Source organism: Cherax quadricarinatus, chromosome 20, assembly GCF_038502225.1.
Source record: "Cherax quadricarinatus isolate ZL_2023a chromosome 20, ASM3850222v1, whole genome shotgun sequence".
Taxonomy (NCBI): domain Eukaryota; kingdom Metazoa; phylum Arthropoda; class Malacostraca; order Decapoda; family Parastacidae; genus Cherax; species Cherax quadricarinatus.
The window spans coordinates 42,597,131-42,613,332 of NC_091311.1; the positions used below are offsets into that span (position 1 = coordinate 42,597,131).

The window sequence follows — 16,202 nt, forward strand, 5'->3', positions numbered from 1 at the left end:
TTGAAATTTTTTGCACTTGTCTTGATTAGGTTCACAACTAATTTTAAGCAAGTAATTTATCTAATAGTCATGTTAAATGTATTAAAGGCAATGGAATTTCTCTTGCTTGTATATTGATATATTTAAACATGTGGGATAGCACAAATTAAGTATTTTACAACTGATGATTCAGGGCTTGAAGAGGCAAGAATTTGTACAATGAGCCGGTGAAATTGGTTTCAGTGCATCTACCAGGTATGTTCAGTATTATTTCTTTGCTTATTTTTTTCTGCTTATGTTCTAAATTCATTTCCATGGCTCTTCAACACAGAACTGGTAATAAATTCATTCTTGTTGAATGCCCTAAGCTTATATAGTAATTCACTAGTTGCATGTGAAGATTAATTTGTTTTATGCATGTGATAGTGTCTTAGAACAGTGTTGGCTGGCTTTGGGGCTCCTATTGCTTCAACATGGCAGTGGTACTTTTACAGCCTGTAAGTCACTGCAGTGAACATCTAACTGATCATAAAATATGCCCCCCACCCCCTGGGTTGATTTTTTTTTTTTCCTAATCTTTCATTTATTGGGATGGCAAAAACCATGACCAAGTATTCTTAGTGATATTTTAATAGCTGGGTTTGATTCATAATGGAGGGGAGGCCTCAAGATTTTATTAATGGGCAAAGGAAATGTTGCTTTAGTTCCTGGAATGCCTACTGCATTTATTTTGTTTTTAATTAGAATATGTTGAATATTGGTCATATTGCCAAATTCTTGCACTCGCTAACACAGGCGAGACTAGCAAAATATCCAGTAATTTCATAATTTCAGGAATGGAATTGGTCTAAAGTAACCTCGAGTGGACGAGTGTCGTTGTGTAAATTGCGCTCAGACTGCCAACTTCATGCCTACAATTTTCATAGTGTTATTACCTTTAGAAAAAGATTCTTAACATTTGATTTTTTTTTAAGTTACCTTGACAGCATTTCTAATTTTGGGGATTGTGACAGAAAGGGTTAAGGTGTTTTTCACCAATAATAATTCTCATACTGACTCACGAAATTGTAATGACACGATTGCAAACAAGCCATACCCCGGCCGGGATTGAACCCGCGGTCAGAGAGTCTCAAAACTCCAGCCCGTCGCGTTAGTCACTAGACCAGCTAGCCACAATAAGATTCGTCGAACTAGGTATATTTCTACACCACTGTGACCACAAATGCAAGTTTTTACAGACGAATCTCCCGCTAGTGTGGCCGTGACGAACTCTAGCTCAAGTCCCTTCACTGCCGTCAACATGACTCACGAAATCGTAATGACACGATTGCTAACAAACCATGGCCGGGGTATGGTTTGTTTGCAATCGTGTCATTACGATTTCGTGAGTCATGTTGACGGCAGTGAAGGGACTTGAGCTAGAGTTTGTCACGGCCACGCTAGCTGGAGATTCGTCTGTAAAAACTTGCATTTGTGGTCACAGTGGTGCCTGTGCTAACCTTCCTATGGTGTAGAAATATACCTAGTTGGACGAATCTTATTGTGGCTAGCTGGTCTAGTGGCTAACGCGACTGGCTGGAGTTTTGAGACTCTGACCGCGGGTTCAATCCCGGCCGGGGTATGGTTTAATTCTCATACTGATAGTTATCCTTTTTTTTTTTTCCAACAAGGATGCACATTTTCTATTTTTGATTAAGCTTTGCTTATCACTGTATTTTGTGTAGTAAATTTGCAGCCATGTCTATGTTCAGATGTACAGTAATTACATGCTTGATACCACGGACTAACGGGTGTATGTAGGTAATTTGACAATAAGTGTTATTTTCTGTGAGGTACTAGATCTCATTGTTGTCAAGTACTACACCAGGCAAAATGATTAACCAAAATTAAAACAAAGCTACCTTTTGAAAAAAGATAATCCACTAGCCGGTACATACAAAGTCTCTCATGTATAAAAGTCGTGTACTATACACAATTAACCTGCACATAGGAGAGAGGAGCTTACAGCTACGTTCAGTCCGACTTTGATCATTTACAAAGTCACACTAACAAAAAAGAATGAGGAAGCCGGTTTATTTAGGTGAGTGGGAAAAGGGATGGGAACAAGAGAGAGAAGAGGAAGTAGTGATTGGTAGGTAGTATAGTGGTGGTAGAAAGTATGGAGTAGTTTAGTGGCAAAAGAGAGAAGGGGAAGTGAAGGAGGGAGGCAAAAGCAAATGTAGTAGTAATAGAGGAATGGAGGGGGGGGGGGTTGAGAAGACTTAGGTAGAAATGGGGTCAGTCTAAGGACAAGAAAAAAGTTACTGACAACACAGTAGGCCTCACTTCACTCTTCACTTCCCCTTTCTTCTCTGTTTTGCTATTTAACTACTATCCCTACTTTCACACTACCACTGTTTCTTCTACTTCCACTACCTACCTACCACTACTACCTCTTTTTTCTCATGTTCCTGTCCCTTGCTCTGCTCGCCTATATACGTGTATACTGGCTTCCTCACTCTTTTCTGTTAGTGTTACTTTGCAAATGGTCCAAGTCGGACCAAAACGTGGCCATAGCTCCTCACTCTTTATGTGCAGGTTATTTGCATACTGTTCTGGTCACAGTATTGTGCCTTTTTATTCTTTAGTTGTATACTATGTTCCATTAAAACCCATTACATCTGGCATTGGGAACACCTCAGTAGACTAGCAGACATTCTTGCGAAATTTCTAAGCTAAATCACAAATTCACATTTAAAACATTTTGTCAACAGCAAACTCGTACAAGAAAGAAATTTACTAACCTGGAGGTTATGTTGATGTTGATCAAGGTACTTGGTGACCAGGCCACCAACGTCTACACCAGAAGATGGGTGATGATTGAACTACTTCCACAAACAGATTTCAATAAATTAAACCAGGTATGATTGAAAAAGCCTTTTGTGCAGACAAAACGATTTTGAACTACAATAGTTATGTTGCTGATTTCTAGTTTTGGCAACTACAATCCTGTTTGTCCAGTGGATCCATAGATTGGCTTTTATCAAAGATTGTTCCTTTACAAGGCTCTAGTTTTTTCTGCTTAGCCACTTTGCATTAATAAAATTGATTTGATTTAATTGAATTTAAGATGTAACTTTGTGGATAATCAGTAAATAAAAAAAATGAGTTTTGTGTGGGAGGGGGGGGGGGGTTGCCAGAAGTGCAGACATACCAGATCAAATAACCCTTGGAACTGCAAAATTCCCTCCCATTCCCAACTATTCATTGAAGTGACAACTTTGGACAGCTTTAAAAACCCGTTAGACAAGTATACTAGTGGATGCGAGTTGAATCTGCCTAGGTTGAACCAGTAGGCCTGCAATGCTCCTTTCTTATCTTTGAGTGCAGGTACTGTACTTTCCACCTCCAATAACCTCTGAATAACTTTTTTCTTGAATTTTAATAAATAGTACTGTATCTTGCTTGCACTCCAACAGAACATCTATCAAAAAAAATTTCCTTACTCCACTCTGAGCTCATGTTAACATGCACTTCCTGGATGCTTAAATCACATTTGTGCTCTTTTCTCTATTATACAATTATTTTTTAAATGATGAAATAAAAAATTTTCATGAAAATTCATGAATATTCAAACATGCACTACCAACTGAGGCTTATATGCTTTCTCAGTGTTTGGTGACAGTTGTATTGCTAATACTGTAAATTTTTATTATTACAGACAATGGAGAAATTTTTATCCAGGCTTGACTCTAGTATTCCATCTGTAATATTTACTGGTGAGTTGAATTTGTTGTACTTTAAAATCATAATGTTCACAGTTTTTTAGGGTGACTTTTGATTGACCTATAAAAGTGCCCTGTGAGATTGTATTTCATTTAATTTACATTTTAACAGGTTCGTTAACTGACCAGACGTCTACGAAAAGAATTCCATAGATTACACACAAGTTGTTATTGGCACGATCATTGCTCAAGTAGATTTACACAAATTCTGACATCCTCAAATTTGGCAGGCAAGGCCTGGTAGACCTAACCATGAGAGAACAGGTCTGCATGGTCTGAGTAATACACAAAAAATTGGGGTTGCTGTAGTACTTTGTGGGAAAACCATCTCTCTCCGATCTTAATTCAGCATGGATTAACCCCTAGTGATAGCATAAAGGATGAGGATTACAAAAGAGGATCAGTTCTTTGGTTTTGAATGCTTAGAAATCAAAAGTGACACTCAAGGTGCTGGAAAGTGTTGTAAACCTCAGTGACTTAGTCATCCACATCTGGGTTGGTTGGTTGGTTCAGAACACACTACAGTGGACCCTCAGTTAACGATATTAATCCATTCCAGAGAGCTTGTCCTTAACCGATATTATCATGATCCGAATTAATTTTCCCCATAAGAAATAATGGAAATCCAATTAATCCGTTTCAGGCATCCAAAAGTATTAAACAAAATCATTTTTTTACATGAAATATACATTTCCCTACACAGTAAACAATGGTGCATGAATAATAAAACAGTTATAACATCACACTTACCTTTATTGAAGACATGGTGATGTATGGAAGACAGGAGGAGGGGAGAGAGGATGGAGGGGTTTACAGTTGTTTCGAAGGGGAATCCCACTCCATAAAGACTTCAGGTACCCAGTCCTTATCCTGGGTTACTTCCCTCCTGTTTTTTAATGCCACTAGGACCAGCTTGAGAGCCACTCCTCTTCAAGGGGGGCTCCTTGGCGTGGTGAAGAGGCTCTTGGTCTGAGGAATTAGACCTATCGGTCTTCTTCCTCAGACCGAACCTAATTACCCCCCAATCTCCCCTCCCCTATCCCATCCTCCCCATCCTCCCCTTTTTCCTTTCCTCCTCCTCCTCCCCACTCCTCCCTTTTGCCCTTCCTCTTTTTGTCCTTTGGGATTTCTCCCACAGGCGCGCTAGTTCCTAGGTAGGGGAAAGGACACCGGGGTCCATCCCATTCCGTTGAGGTTTCTTGGCGGTGGCGTAGTTTGCCGTGGAATCTGGATTGCCTAGGGATGTCCCGATCCCTCTCCGGTATCCCGGAGTAGCTTTGGGTGTCTTTTGGGCGACGGGTGTATCTCTGGAAGCCACCTTTCGGATTCCGGGGGTGGTGGCTGAAGGAGGTATGCTTTGTGGCGGATATCCGGCCGCCCTCTCTTTTGTCCACCGAGGTAGCTCGGCAGATGTGAGGTTGCTATCCCAGATTGCTGGTTTACTGGCATGAAGGGTAGGGTATGGCACGGGTTCCATGCTGCATCTGCGCTACTAGCGGTGTCGAGTCCTCTTGGGCGCGGAGGGAGATTTCTGGCCCTTTCATTCCTCCTAGGAACTATCCCTCCCCGGTCCCCCCTTTTTTTTTCTTTTTTTTATTTTTATTTTCTTTTCTTCTTTCTTTTTTTTTCTTAAAAACAAAAAGAAAGAAGTAACCTAACCATGGCAGCCCTAGTCCATGAACCTGGTACCCCCGGGCCCCTTCTTGATACCGCACCCCGTTCTGACCCCGCCTCGTCTTTGGACCACTCTTCAGACATTCCTCATGCCTCTGTACCTATTGCCGGTGCTGTTTCCTCACCCGCTTCAGGTACTGAGGCCTCGACTGACTCCTTCGATTTATCAGACCTTCGCTCTCCTCTGACTATGCTTCCGGCCTCTCCCTCTACGGTGCGGCAATTTTCAAATCGCCGACCCGTTCCACGTCGGACCAACTCTGGTCCCACGCCTAAACGTCAACGACAATTACCTGCTGATGATACTTCTCCACCTTCACCTTCTCGTTCTTCTCAGAAACGATCGACACGTCCTTCACTACCTTTCCACGCTCAGTTTCAGACTGAACAGTGGACTAAATTCTTCACTTTACGACCAACTTCCTCTACTGCCTATCTTTCTGACCATAGTATTGGCAAGGCACTCCTACGCCATGTTGGTAAAGATATTTCTTTTCATGCTCTTAAGAGCGGTACGCGCATCATTACCGTACAGAATGCTACCCAGGCTCGTGAGCTCTCTCGTCTTTCCCATATAGATACTGTTCCTGTCACCCTTGAAAAACATCATTCCCTCAATTCTTGTAGTGGTACCGTTATTCTGCCCCATACCATAGTTCAACAAAATTTCCAGACATGTGGCACCGACATTCTAGAACAGCTGGAACTCCAAGATCTCCCAATCCTCAAGGTAGACACTTACGTTCTTCCTGCCCGTGGGCGGAGACGATACCCTAGCACTGTGGCTCGTTTAACTTTTGACAGCCGAGAACTCCCATCCTCAGTTTATATAGCAGGACATCGGTTACAAGTTCGAAAGGTGATCCCTACACCACAACAGTGTAGAAATTGCTGGCGATTTGGCCATCCAGCGAAATATTGCAGATCTATCGCCGAATGCCCAGTCTGTGGTGCCGATGACCATTCTAATACGTCTTGCAATCGATCTCCCTCTTGCCTTAACTGTCATGAGGCTCACCCTTCGTACTCTCGCCGTTGTCAGGTCTATTTAAACGAGCGGGAAATCCGTTACCTCAGAGACAGAAGGTCTCCCTTATGCCATGGCAGTTTCTCATCTCCGCCTCCAAGGGAGACTCCCACGTGTTTCTTATTCCCGTGTTTCAAAACGTCCCCCCACTTCTGGTATCCCGTCTTCTACACCCACCTCTGTGGTTACCTCTCCCATAATCACTCCTGTATCTAATCCTTTTGCTGTCCTCGGCTCAGACGTCCCTACTTCAACGCCTCAGTCTAATCTCGCTTCTTCGAGTTCTCTCTTACAAACCTCAGTATCGACGAGACCTCGTACGACACCTCTTCCCAATCGTCCCTCTACTTCTCAAAAGTCAAAAAAAGGTCCGGTAACACCTCCTACCCATCTTCCACCTCCTCATTTTACCCTCCCTGTCTCTGTCCCTAGTTCTTTCCCTCTCACTGGCTCAGTTACAAGTGCAGAGGTTCACCCTCCTCCTCGTAATGTACCTTCCTCCCCTGTTCCCTCCCAAGTTTCTTCCTCTTCTGCCACCTCCCAGGTTCCTGTCTCTTCTGTCCCCTGCCACGCTTCTCCAGTTCCCTCCACCCTTTCGCCCCCCCCTACCTTGGTACAGTCCAATACAGTTCCAATCTTTACTCATCCTCCCCCTACCATTCCCAATATTGTCTCCCATACGACATCTCTGAATTCCGAAACACTTGAAGCAATCTCTGAATATATTGCAGAGACCAAACCATCAATGGACACTGATCCACCTTCCGCTCTTTCTCTCTCCTCTGCTCCATCTGCGCAACTCCTTTCTTCACAGCGCACCGTTCCTTCGCTGCTTGAACATTTTCCACTGCCTCCGCATGTGGACTTTTCTAACCCTTCTAGTCCGTAGGAACCCTTACCTGCGGATTTCAAGTATCTCTATCATTGCCAATCATGGCCTTTTTACAGTGGAATATACGCGGCCTCAGGGGTAATCGGGGTGAGCTTCAGATGTTACTCTCCCAGTTTGCCCCTGTTGGTGTTTGCTTACAAGAACCAAAATTACACTCTGCTGTTATTTCTCACATCTCAGGCTATAATTTATTGTATTCTTCAGATCCTTTTCCTGATGGGACCTTTAATGAAAGTGCCCTTCTTCTCCGCACTGATATTCCGTACCATCAGCTATTTGTTCATACTTCGCTGCATTACACAGCAGCCCGTATCCACTTACATAGGTGGTATACGCTCTGTTCTTTATATCTCTCTCCTTCTCGGGCATTATCTATTCCGGATTTTGCCTTCCTTGTTTCGTCATTACCGCCACCGATTCTGTTACTTGGTGATTTTAATGCCCACCATTTCCTCTGGGGAGGGTCTCACTGTGATTCCCGAGGAATTCAGTTAGAGGCTTTTCTTGCCACCCACCCCCTCCATGTTTTAAATACAGGTACTCACACCCATTTTGATCCTCGGACTCATACTCTCTCTTGCATCGATCTCTCAGTTTGCTCTTCCTCCACCGCATTAGACTTTACTTGGTCTGTTCTCCCGGACTTACATGACAGTGATCATTTCCCAATCATTCTTACTTCCCCTTCATATTCGCCACCTCTTCGCACCCCACGCTGGCAATTTAATCGGGCAAATTGGAACCTTTACTCACACCTGACTGTTTTTAAAGAGGTTCCTTCTTCGTCCTCCATCGATGAGCTTTTACACCTCTTCTCGTCCTCCGTTTTCACCGCAGCTTCTCATTCTATACCCCAAACTTCGGGCAGGCATTCTCAGAAATGCGTGCCTTGGTGGTCTCCTGCTTGTGCTCGTGCAGTACGTTTGAAACGCGCTGCATGGGGCAGGTACCGGTACAATAGAACCACAGAGCGACTCCTTGATTTTAAACAGAAGCGTGCGATCGCTCGCCGTGTCATCCGTGACGCTAAACGCACTTGCTGGCGAGATTGTCTCCACCATCACCTCTGCTTCCTCTATGAGTGCAGTCTGGAAAAAAGTACGAAAACTGAGTGGTAAATATTCTCCTGACCCGGCTCCTGTTCTGCGGGTTGCCGGTGTTGATATAGCAAACCCACTAGATGTTGCCAATGAAATTGGCAATCATCTGGTCCGTATTTCTCAGGGACTCCATCTATGCCCCTCATTTCTTTCCTCAAAGTCTGCCAGAGAGTTAGCACCCTTGGACTTTTCTTCTCTCAGAGAAGAACAGTATAATGTGCCTTTTACACTTCAAGAACTGGAGGCAACACTCTCAGCTTGTCGATCATCGGCAGCTGGGCCCGACGACATTCATATTCGTATGCTACAACATTTACATCAGTCAGCCCTTGCAGTCCTATTACGCCTTTACAATCTTATTTGGTCACAAGGAGTTCTTCCACAGCTGTGGAAATCCGCCATTGTTCTCCCTTTCCGCAAACCAGGCACTACGGGACATGAAACCTCCCACTATCGTCCCATTGCTCTTACCAGTGCAGTTTGCAAAGTAATGGAACGTCTAGTAAATAGACGTTTAGTGTGGTATTTAGAGACACACAACAGTCTCTCCACTCGTCAATATGGCTTTCGTAAGGGACGTTCTACCATAGACCCCTTACTGCGCTTGGATACGTATGTTCGTAATGCCTTTGCAAATAACCACTCAGTTATTGCCATATTTTTTGACCTTGAGAAGGCATATGACACAACTTGGAGGTATAATATTTTAGCCCAAGCCCACTCCTTAGGCCTTCGAGGCAATCTACCATCCTTCCTTAAGAACTTTTTAACTGACAGGCATTTCCGTGTTCGGGTTAATAATGTGCTCTCCCCGGACTTTATCCAAGCTGAAGGTGTCCCCCAGGGATGTGTTCTGAGCACAACACTTTTTCTCCTTGCTATTAATGATTTGGCCTCTAGTCTTCCATCAAATATTTGGTCATCACTCTATGTTGATGACTTCGCTATTGCCTGTGCAGGCGCTGACTGTCACCTCCTTACAGTTTCTCTCCAGCATGCAGTCGCCGTGTTTCCAATTGGGCCACCACACATGGGTTTAAATTTTCCAGCACTAAAACCCACCAAATCACTTTCACTAGACGCTCTGTCATCTCCGATCATCCTTTGTACCTCTATGGCTCACGTATCCCTGAACGTGATACAGTCAAGTTTCTGGGCCTCCTCTTTGATCGTAGGTTATCCTGGAAACCTCACATTACCTCTCTGAAGGCAACTTGTCACAGCCGGCTGAACCTTCTTAAAACCCTTGCTCATCTTTCGTGGGGAGCTGATCGTCGAACCCTCCTTCACCTACATTCCACCCTTATTTTATCGAAACTTGATTATGGTGACCAGATCTATTCAGCGGCATCTCCTGCTACTCTCTCTAGCCTTAACCCCATTCATCACCAAGGATTACGTTTATGCCTTGGTGCTTTTCGCTCTTCCCCTGTCGAAAGCCTCTATGCAGAAGCGAACGTTCCATCCTTATCCGATCGCCGTGATGCCCATTGCCTGCGCTACTATGTACGCTCTCATGATCTCCGCAATCCTTTCATTTATAGAATGGTCACTGATATTAGTAGACATTCTTTATTTGTTCGCCGCCCCTGCTTACTCCGTCCCTTCTCTCTTCGCCTTCATTCGCTCTTGTCTTCTCTTCAACTACCACCTTTCTATGTACATGTAGCATCTCACTTTTCCCTACCCCCCTGGGAAGTTCCAGCTGTTCGAGTCTGTTCTTTCTCCCTCCCTTGCTCGAAAGCCCAACTGTCTACGGTCGCTTCCCGCTCTCTTTTTCTTGACCACTTTCACTCTCATTCTCATGCCATTGCTGTGTACACAGATGGCTCTAAGTCTTCTGACGGCGTAGGATTCGCAGCAGTGTTTCCGGACAGCGTCGTACAAGGGCATTTACTATCTTCAGCTAGTATTTTTACTGCTGAATTATATGCCATCCTTACAGCACTTATCCGTATTGCATCTATGCCTGTGTCATCATTTGTGGTTGTCTCAGACTCCCTTAGTGCTTTACAGGCTATACAAAAATTTGATACACCTCACCCCTTAGTCCTCCGTATCCAACTTTGGCTACGCCGCATCTTTACTAAGCATAAAGATATTGTTTTTTGTTGGGTCCCTGGTCATGTTGACGTACAGGGCAATGAACAGGCAGACACTGCTGCGCGGTCAGCAGTACATGACCTACCAGTTTCTTATAGAGGTATTCCATGTACGGACTATTTTGCTGTAATATCTTCCCACCTTCACACCCGTTGGCAACAACGTTGGTCTACTATGCTCGGCAACAAACTTCAGTCTATTAAACCGAGTATAGGTTACTGGCCGTCTTCTTATCACCAGTGTCGAGGTTGGGAGACTACTCTCTCCCGTCTTCGCATTGGCCATACTCGTCTTACTCATGGATATCTCATGGAGAGGCGTCTTGCTCCTCTCTGTGAGAATTGCCAAGCTCCATTATCAGTCAGCCACATTCTGTTGGACTGCCCACTTTATCAACGAGCACGCAGAATTTACCTCTGTCGTCGTCTTCGCCCCGCTGCTCTCTCTTTACCTTCCCTTCTCGCTGATGGACCCACCTTTCATCCGGACTCTCTCATTGACTTTTTGACAACGACTGACTTACTTCACAAATTCTGATACTTTCAGCCCTTTCTACTTGTATCTCTTGCTACCCTCTACCCCCGTACTATCCCCTGCCCCGCTGTTTTCTGTAACCTGCTGATCATCCCCCCTCCCTTCTGCCATCCAATTCCCTTGCTTCCTTCCCTACCCTGCAGCGCTGTATAGCCCTTGTGGCTTAGCGCTTCTTTTTGATTATAATAATAATTGAGAGCCACTGGACCCCTGTTCAAAAAAGTTTTCCAGAGGTCTGTTTCTGGCGTATTTTAGGAATTGTGTTGGGAGACACAAGATAGTCCTTCAATGTGACACTGATATCAGCTGTGGCTTATTTATCTAGCACAACTCATCTAATATGCCATAATAAACAATATTAATAACATAGAAACATGACATATACTCTAGAATGAATAAAATGTCATTATGTCATGAGTGTTGCTGTGTTGTTGTTAGGTGTATAAGGGTCACTGAGAGCATAAGCTGTACATGGTGGTGGTGGAGGCAGCAACAGAGGCAGTAGAGATGGTGGTAGTGTCAGTAGCCCTACATAATTCCAACAAAATTAATCAGCTACACTAACTGTAATGGAAGAAAAAGAAAAAAGGTATTAAATGCTGTCCTCAATGTGCCAATTCTCACTAGATAAAAATCTAACCGCTCAGCTCTCATAATCAATGCACATTTGGTATCCCATCCCAGTATTAAATTGATCAAGGGACTCAGCAGCACAGAATAGTCTGAATTGAGTTATGACAAAAAAGGTCACCTTGCTCATCACACTTAACTAAGCTGGACAAAAGATTCTTCCAACTAAAACTAGGAATCAACTCAACCTGTTAGGTTCATGTTGTCATTTTTCTATCGATTAATCACTTAACTTGCTTCAGTTAATGCTACACTTCATTGCTGGCTGCCACTATAGCCTTTTTAGATTAGTGCTGCTTTAGCATCATACATATTGCAGAATCACTGAAAAAGGCACATTCTCCCCTCTCCCTCAGCCCTTTACCATAGGGCTGGCTGGCACTAGAAACTTTCTTTGGGCCCTATGGTGGCTTATTTAGCAGTTACAAGCACTGAAAACAATGGAATAATACAATATGTATCGCATGTACGCATGGAATCGTCCGCAGTGGCTTGTAAACAATGGCACACTAGCCACGCTGGAGTGGCCGGGTGGCTCAGGCCGTGCGGACACGTTCTGGACGAATGACCTTAACCGAGTTTTTTATCTTTAGCCAAGCCAATATTTTGTTGCAAAAACACATTGGTGTCCGATTTTATCGCTATCCGGTGGCATCGTTAACTGAGGGTCCACTGTACCACTGTAAGCAAAAGTTCATATTCTTCCATGGATTAGGCACATATTAGTAGTAATTACAAAGATATGAACATTGATTTCCTAGCAATTGATCAGTTCAGTGATAATGATGAAAATTATTCACCTGTGAAGCATCAATATATATAGCACTCCACATGTCTGGTAGTGTGCTTATTGCTGTCTGAACGGATGTAGTACATCATCGAATCTAGCACTGGTGGCAGTGATAATGAGGCTGATAATGCCTCAGTTGGTGTGGGTAGTGGGCCATGGGCAGTGCTAGTGCTGCATACAGCAACAACTGTTGGAAGAGGAATGTAGGCAGTATTAGCACCAACCCCGACTGCTCACACAAGTCCTCTAATTGTCCAAGCCTCCTCAGCCCTCTGAATAACACTTTAGTAACTCCACACCACCACCTAATCTCCATACTATGGATTTTCTGTATAATATTTACACCACAGTCCTCAGACATATCTCCACTGCCTCTAACCTTGTAACATTCACAACCCTAGCCTCACACCAGAGGCCAGCTGGGCATTTGGACAATGCCTGGTGGGTCACTTGAGCTGGGTAAAAAAAAAAAAAAAAAAAAAAAAAAATAATGAAATCTTAACTTCTGCACAAACATTGAAACAAAAATGAATGCACCTTAGCTGAACAGTGAAAACATACCTCTGGCCCTCAGCAGTTAATGAGCCAACCTAATAGGTAACTGATGCCCGGGCCAGTTTCAAGACACTGTCTGCTTCTGCTTCACATCCACATTTATATATACTTGTTATACTCTGTGAAATCTGTATTCTAACCTTAATTATTTTAATTTTTTTCCAGGTCTACATTCAGAAATCGGCATACACCAAAGAATCAAACATTGATGCATGACTAAGGCAAGTGTGATTGATTTTTCTTAAATTTTTGTTGAAATTCACTAAATTCTATAATGAAGGATAAAGCTATGATGACAAAAATTGTTGCAAAGGTTAGCCCAGTTTATGGTGATCTTTGGTGATGATGCAGCACAAGCTTGCTCTAGGGGACAACAGACATTGCTGTCACCCCTGGGAAGGTCTGAGAGAAGGGACGGATATGCTCTAGACGGGCAACCTTCGAGAGGAGGAGCAGAACACCAGAAATCATCTGATACCTGGCTAGGAATAAGTCAAGGAAATCTGTTGAAATTTTAACAGGTTGAGGTGATTCCTAGTTTTGGTTGGAAGAATCTTGTGTCCAGCTTAGTTAAGTGTGATGAGCAAGGTGACCTTTTTTGTCATAACTCAATTCAGACTATTCTGTGCTGCTGAGTCCCTTGATCAATCTAATACTGGGATGGGATACCAAATGTGCATTGATTATGAGAGCTGAGCGGTTAGATTTTTTTCTAGTGAAAATTGGCACATTGAGGACAGCATTTAATACCTATTTTTTATTCTTCCATTACAGTTAGTGTAGCTGATCACTTTTGCATGCAGTTTGGGCTTCAAAGACTTACTTCCTACTTCAGTATAGTAAGTATTTTACTGTAAAGAACAAAAAGGCACAATACTGTGAATGGAACAATACACAAATAACTTAGAAATTTCCATTTGTCACAATTTCTCTTCTTTGCTATCCTTATGATTTCATAAACTCCGCATTCTTACGTGCTAAATATTTTCCCAAACCCAACTTCTATGGAATCTATTCTGTCTTTACTGTATTTCCAGTCTTCATAATCTCAACAACTCTGTTCTTTAGACATCAAACTTACTTTTCACCCTTTGCAGTAATTTAGTTCGTATCTCTTCTGCTGTTTATGCCTCCAGAGTCTACTCTATTTCTTGCTTCATGTCCTGTTCAATAGTTTGGAGAAATTGGCCCCGCTCTTTCTAACACACAGCACAAAAGTGTTAAGACTCGATGACATCAGCAATACTCTTTTCTGTTAGATCAGTGATCCTCTTGATTGGATCTCTGCTAAAACTTTCTAGCCTTCAAACACACTCTTGAAGCATCCCTTGTACATAACTTTCCTAATATGAATCTTAGTCCTGGCATTCTCTCTAGATACCTTCTTTTCTCATTAGACTGTCAAATGCTCCAAACTTCAGAACACGCGCGACTTCCTTGGGGCTTTTCTTCTCCTCTCCATATCTTGTCTCCTTTCCTGTTTTTTCTTTCTTCCTTTCTTCTGCCATGGTGTGTTCTGCCCTTTAGTTTTTTCACATTTTTTGGTCCCACCCTTGTGGGTCATTAGCTCTCCTGCAATGCTCCTTTTTCTTGTCGTTAGACTACCACCACCCCTACTACATCTGCTGCTGCTTCCCTCCCCTTTCTGTCTACCACTACTCCCCCTGCTTACTGCTACCACTACCAGCATTACCTCTACTACTATACTTTCCATTTGTCCCATCTTTCCTCTCCAATATATACTGGCTCCCTCACCTTCACGTGTTAGTGTGACTTGTTGATAGTCCAAGTTGGACCAAAACGTCATAGCTTCACTCATCTATGTGCAGCTTATTTATGTATTTTACTGTAATATTTTTACTATTCAAAGACTTCTGTTTTGTATTTTTAGAAATGCTGATAAAATTATTTCACTATAATAGGATTGGAAACTGCTACTGAGGTAAATTACTGTAGTAAAAAATTAAACCCGAGTCAGTTTTTAAACTGAAATTAACCCCTGATATTAAACATTTTCTGGAAGTTGTTAATAGATAATTAGTAAAATGGATAAGTGTGAGCAAAAAAGTTTAATATTTTGTATTAGGTTTGATTTTCATTCCTTGTAACCAGTACTAGTTCATAGTTTGTAAGTTACTAGTTGCAACTGCAGTACTCGGTCACCTTAGCCTGGTGGCAGCATGTGAAGAGCTCGAGTGCTCAGTTTCAGAAATCCATTTTCTTTTACTTAATTGGAGGAACATTTTCCTGTTAATCAGACCAATATCACAATTCTTAACCCTTTCACTGTCCAGACCCCCAAAATTAATGTTGCTGTGTACACTTAAAGAAAAAAAAGAAAAAAATTGGAGTTAGTAGGGAATCTTTTTTCTGAAGGCAATGACGCCAAAAGTGAAATTTGATGTAAAGTTTACAGAATTATGAAGGTGCAAAGTTAGCATTGTTAGTGCAATTTACACAGTGGAAATTTTGCTGACATTTCCATTGCTCAAATTGACCAAATATTTAAGTTATTTTGCTAGTATGTCTTCCAGCCTGTCAATTGAGTATAAGAAATTGCCTATAAGTACAGAAGTGTACAGAAGGCCAAACTTTGGCTAATTTTACATAATTCAAAAAATTATGATTTAAAAAGTCAGATACACTATGCAATCCAGCCACCAAAGCAATCTAGCCTTTGTTCATGAATCACATCTCCAGGCCTTTCCTAGGGAACATTTGCTGTTCATTTTCAATCCATAGTTTAGCACATCATAGTAATGAAAGCAGACCTTTTAAACACCAGCGAAGGTATAGGGGGAGCCCCCTGAACCTTGCTCAGGAAAATTGCCAAGAATCTAACATATCCACTACTTTAAACTCTTTCCGAACTACTACTAGCCCTGAAACAGACCAAAATTGTCACGCGTATGTCTTCCACTCTATCAAGTGGTACCGAGAAATAGCCAATAAAACGTTAAAATCACACTAGAAACCTTCAGTTCCTATTTTAAACTAAATTCATGGTCCGAGATATGTTTTCCCCGTCGTGCACTACATGGCGCAATATTTTTTTTATGCTGTGCTTATGCCATTACATACTTGTTCCCTTATATCTACATCAAAATTTACTGCTTGAGAGCAGTGTGAAGGCTCTGTGGTAACAACAGATCTA

General features: G+C 42.6%; 1 long non-coding RNA gene across 1 annotated transcript in view; it reads left to right on the forward strand.

The window, feature by feature from the left end:
* The first annotated feature begins 2,262 nt into the window (after positions 1 to 2,262).
* The window catches only part of LOC128700799 (uncharacterized), a 52,551-nt gene continuing 38,611 nt past the window's right edge, over positions 2,263 to 16,202 (forward strand). The window contains exons 1-3 of the long non-coding RNA XR_011392233.1: positions 2,263 to 2,879; positions 3,680 to 3,737; positions 13,214 to 13,887. This is a non-coding gene — a long non-coding RNA (uncharacterized lncRNA). The remainder of the gene's footprint in view (positions 2,880 to 3,679; positions 3,738 to 13,213; positions 13,888 to 16,202) is intronic.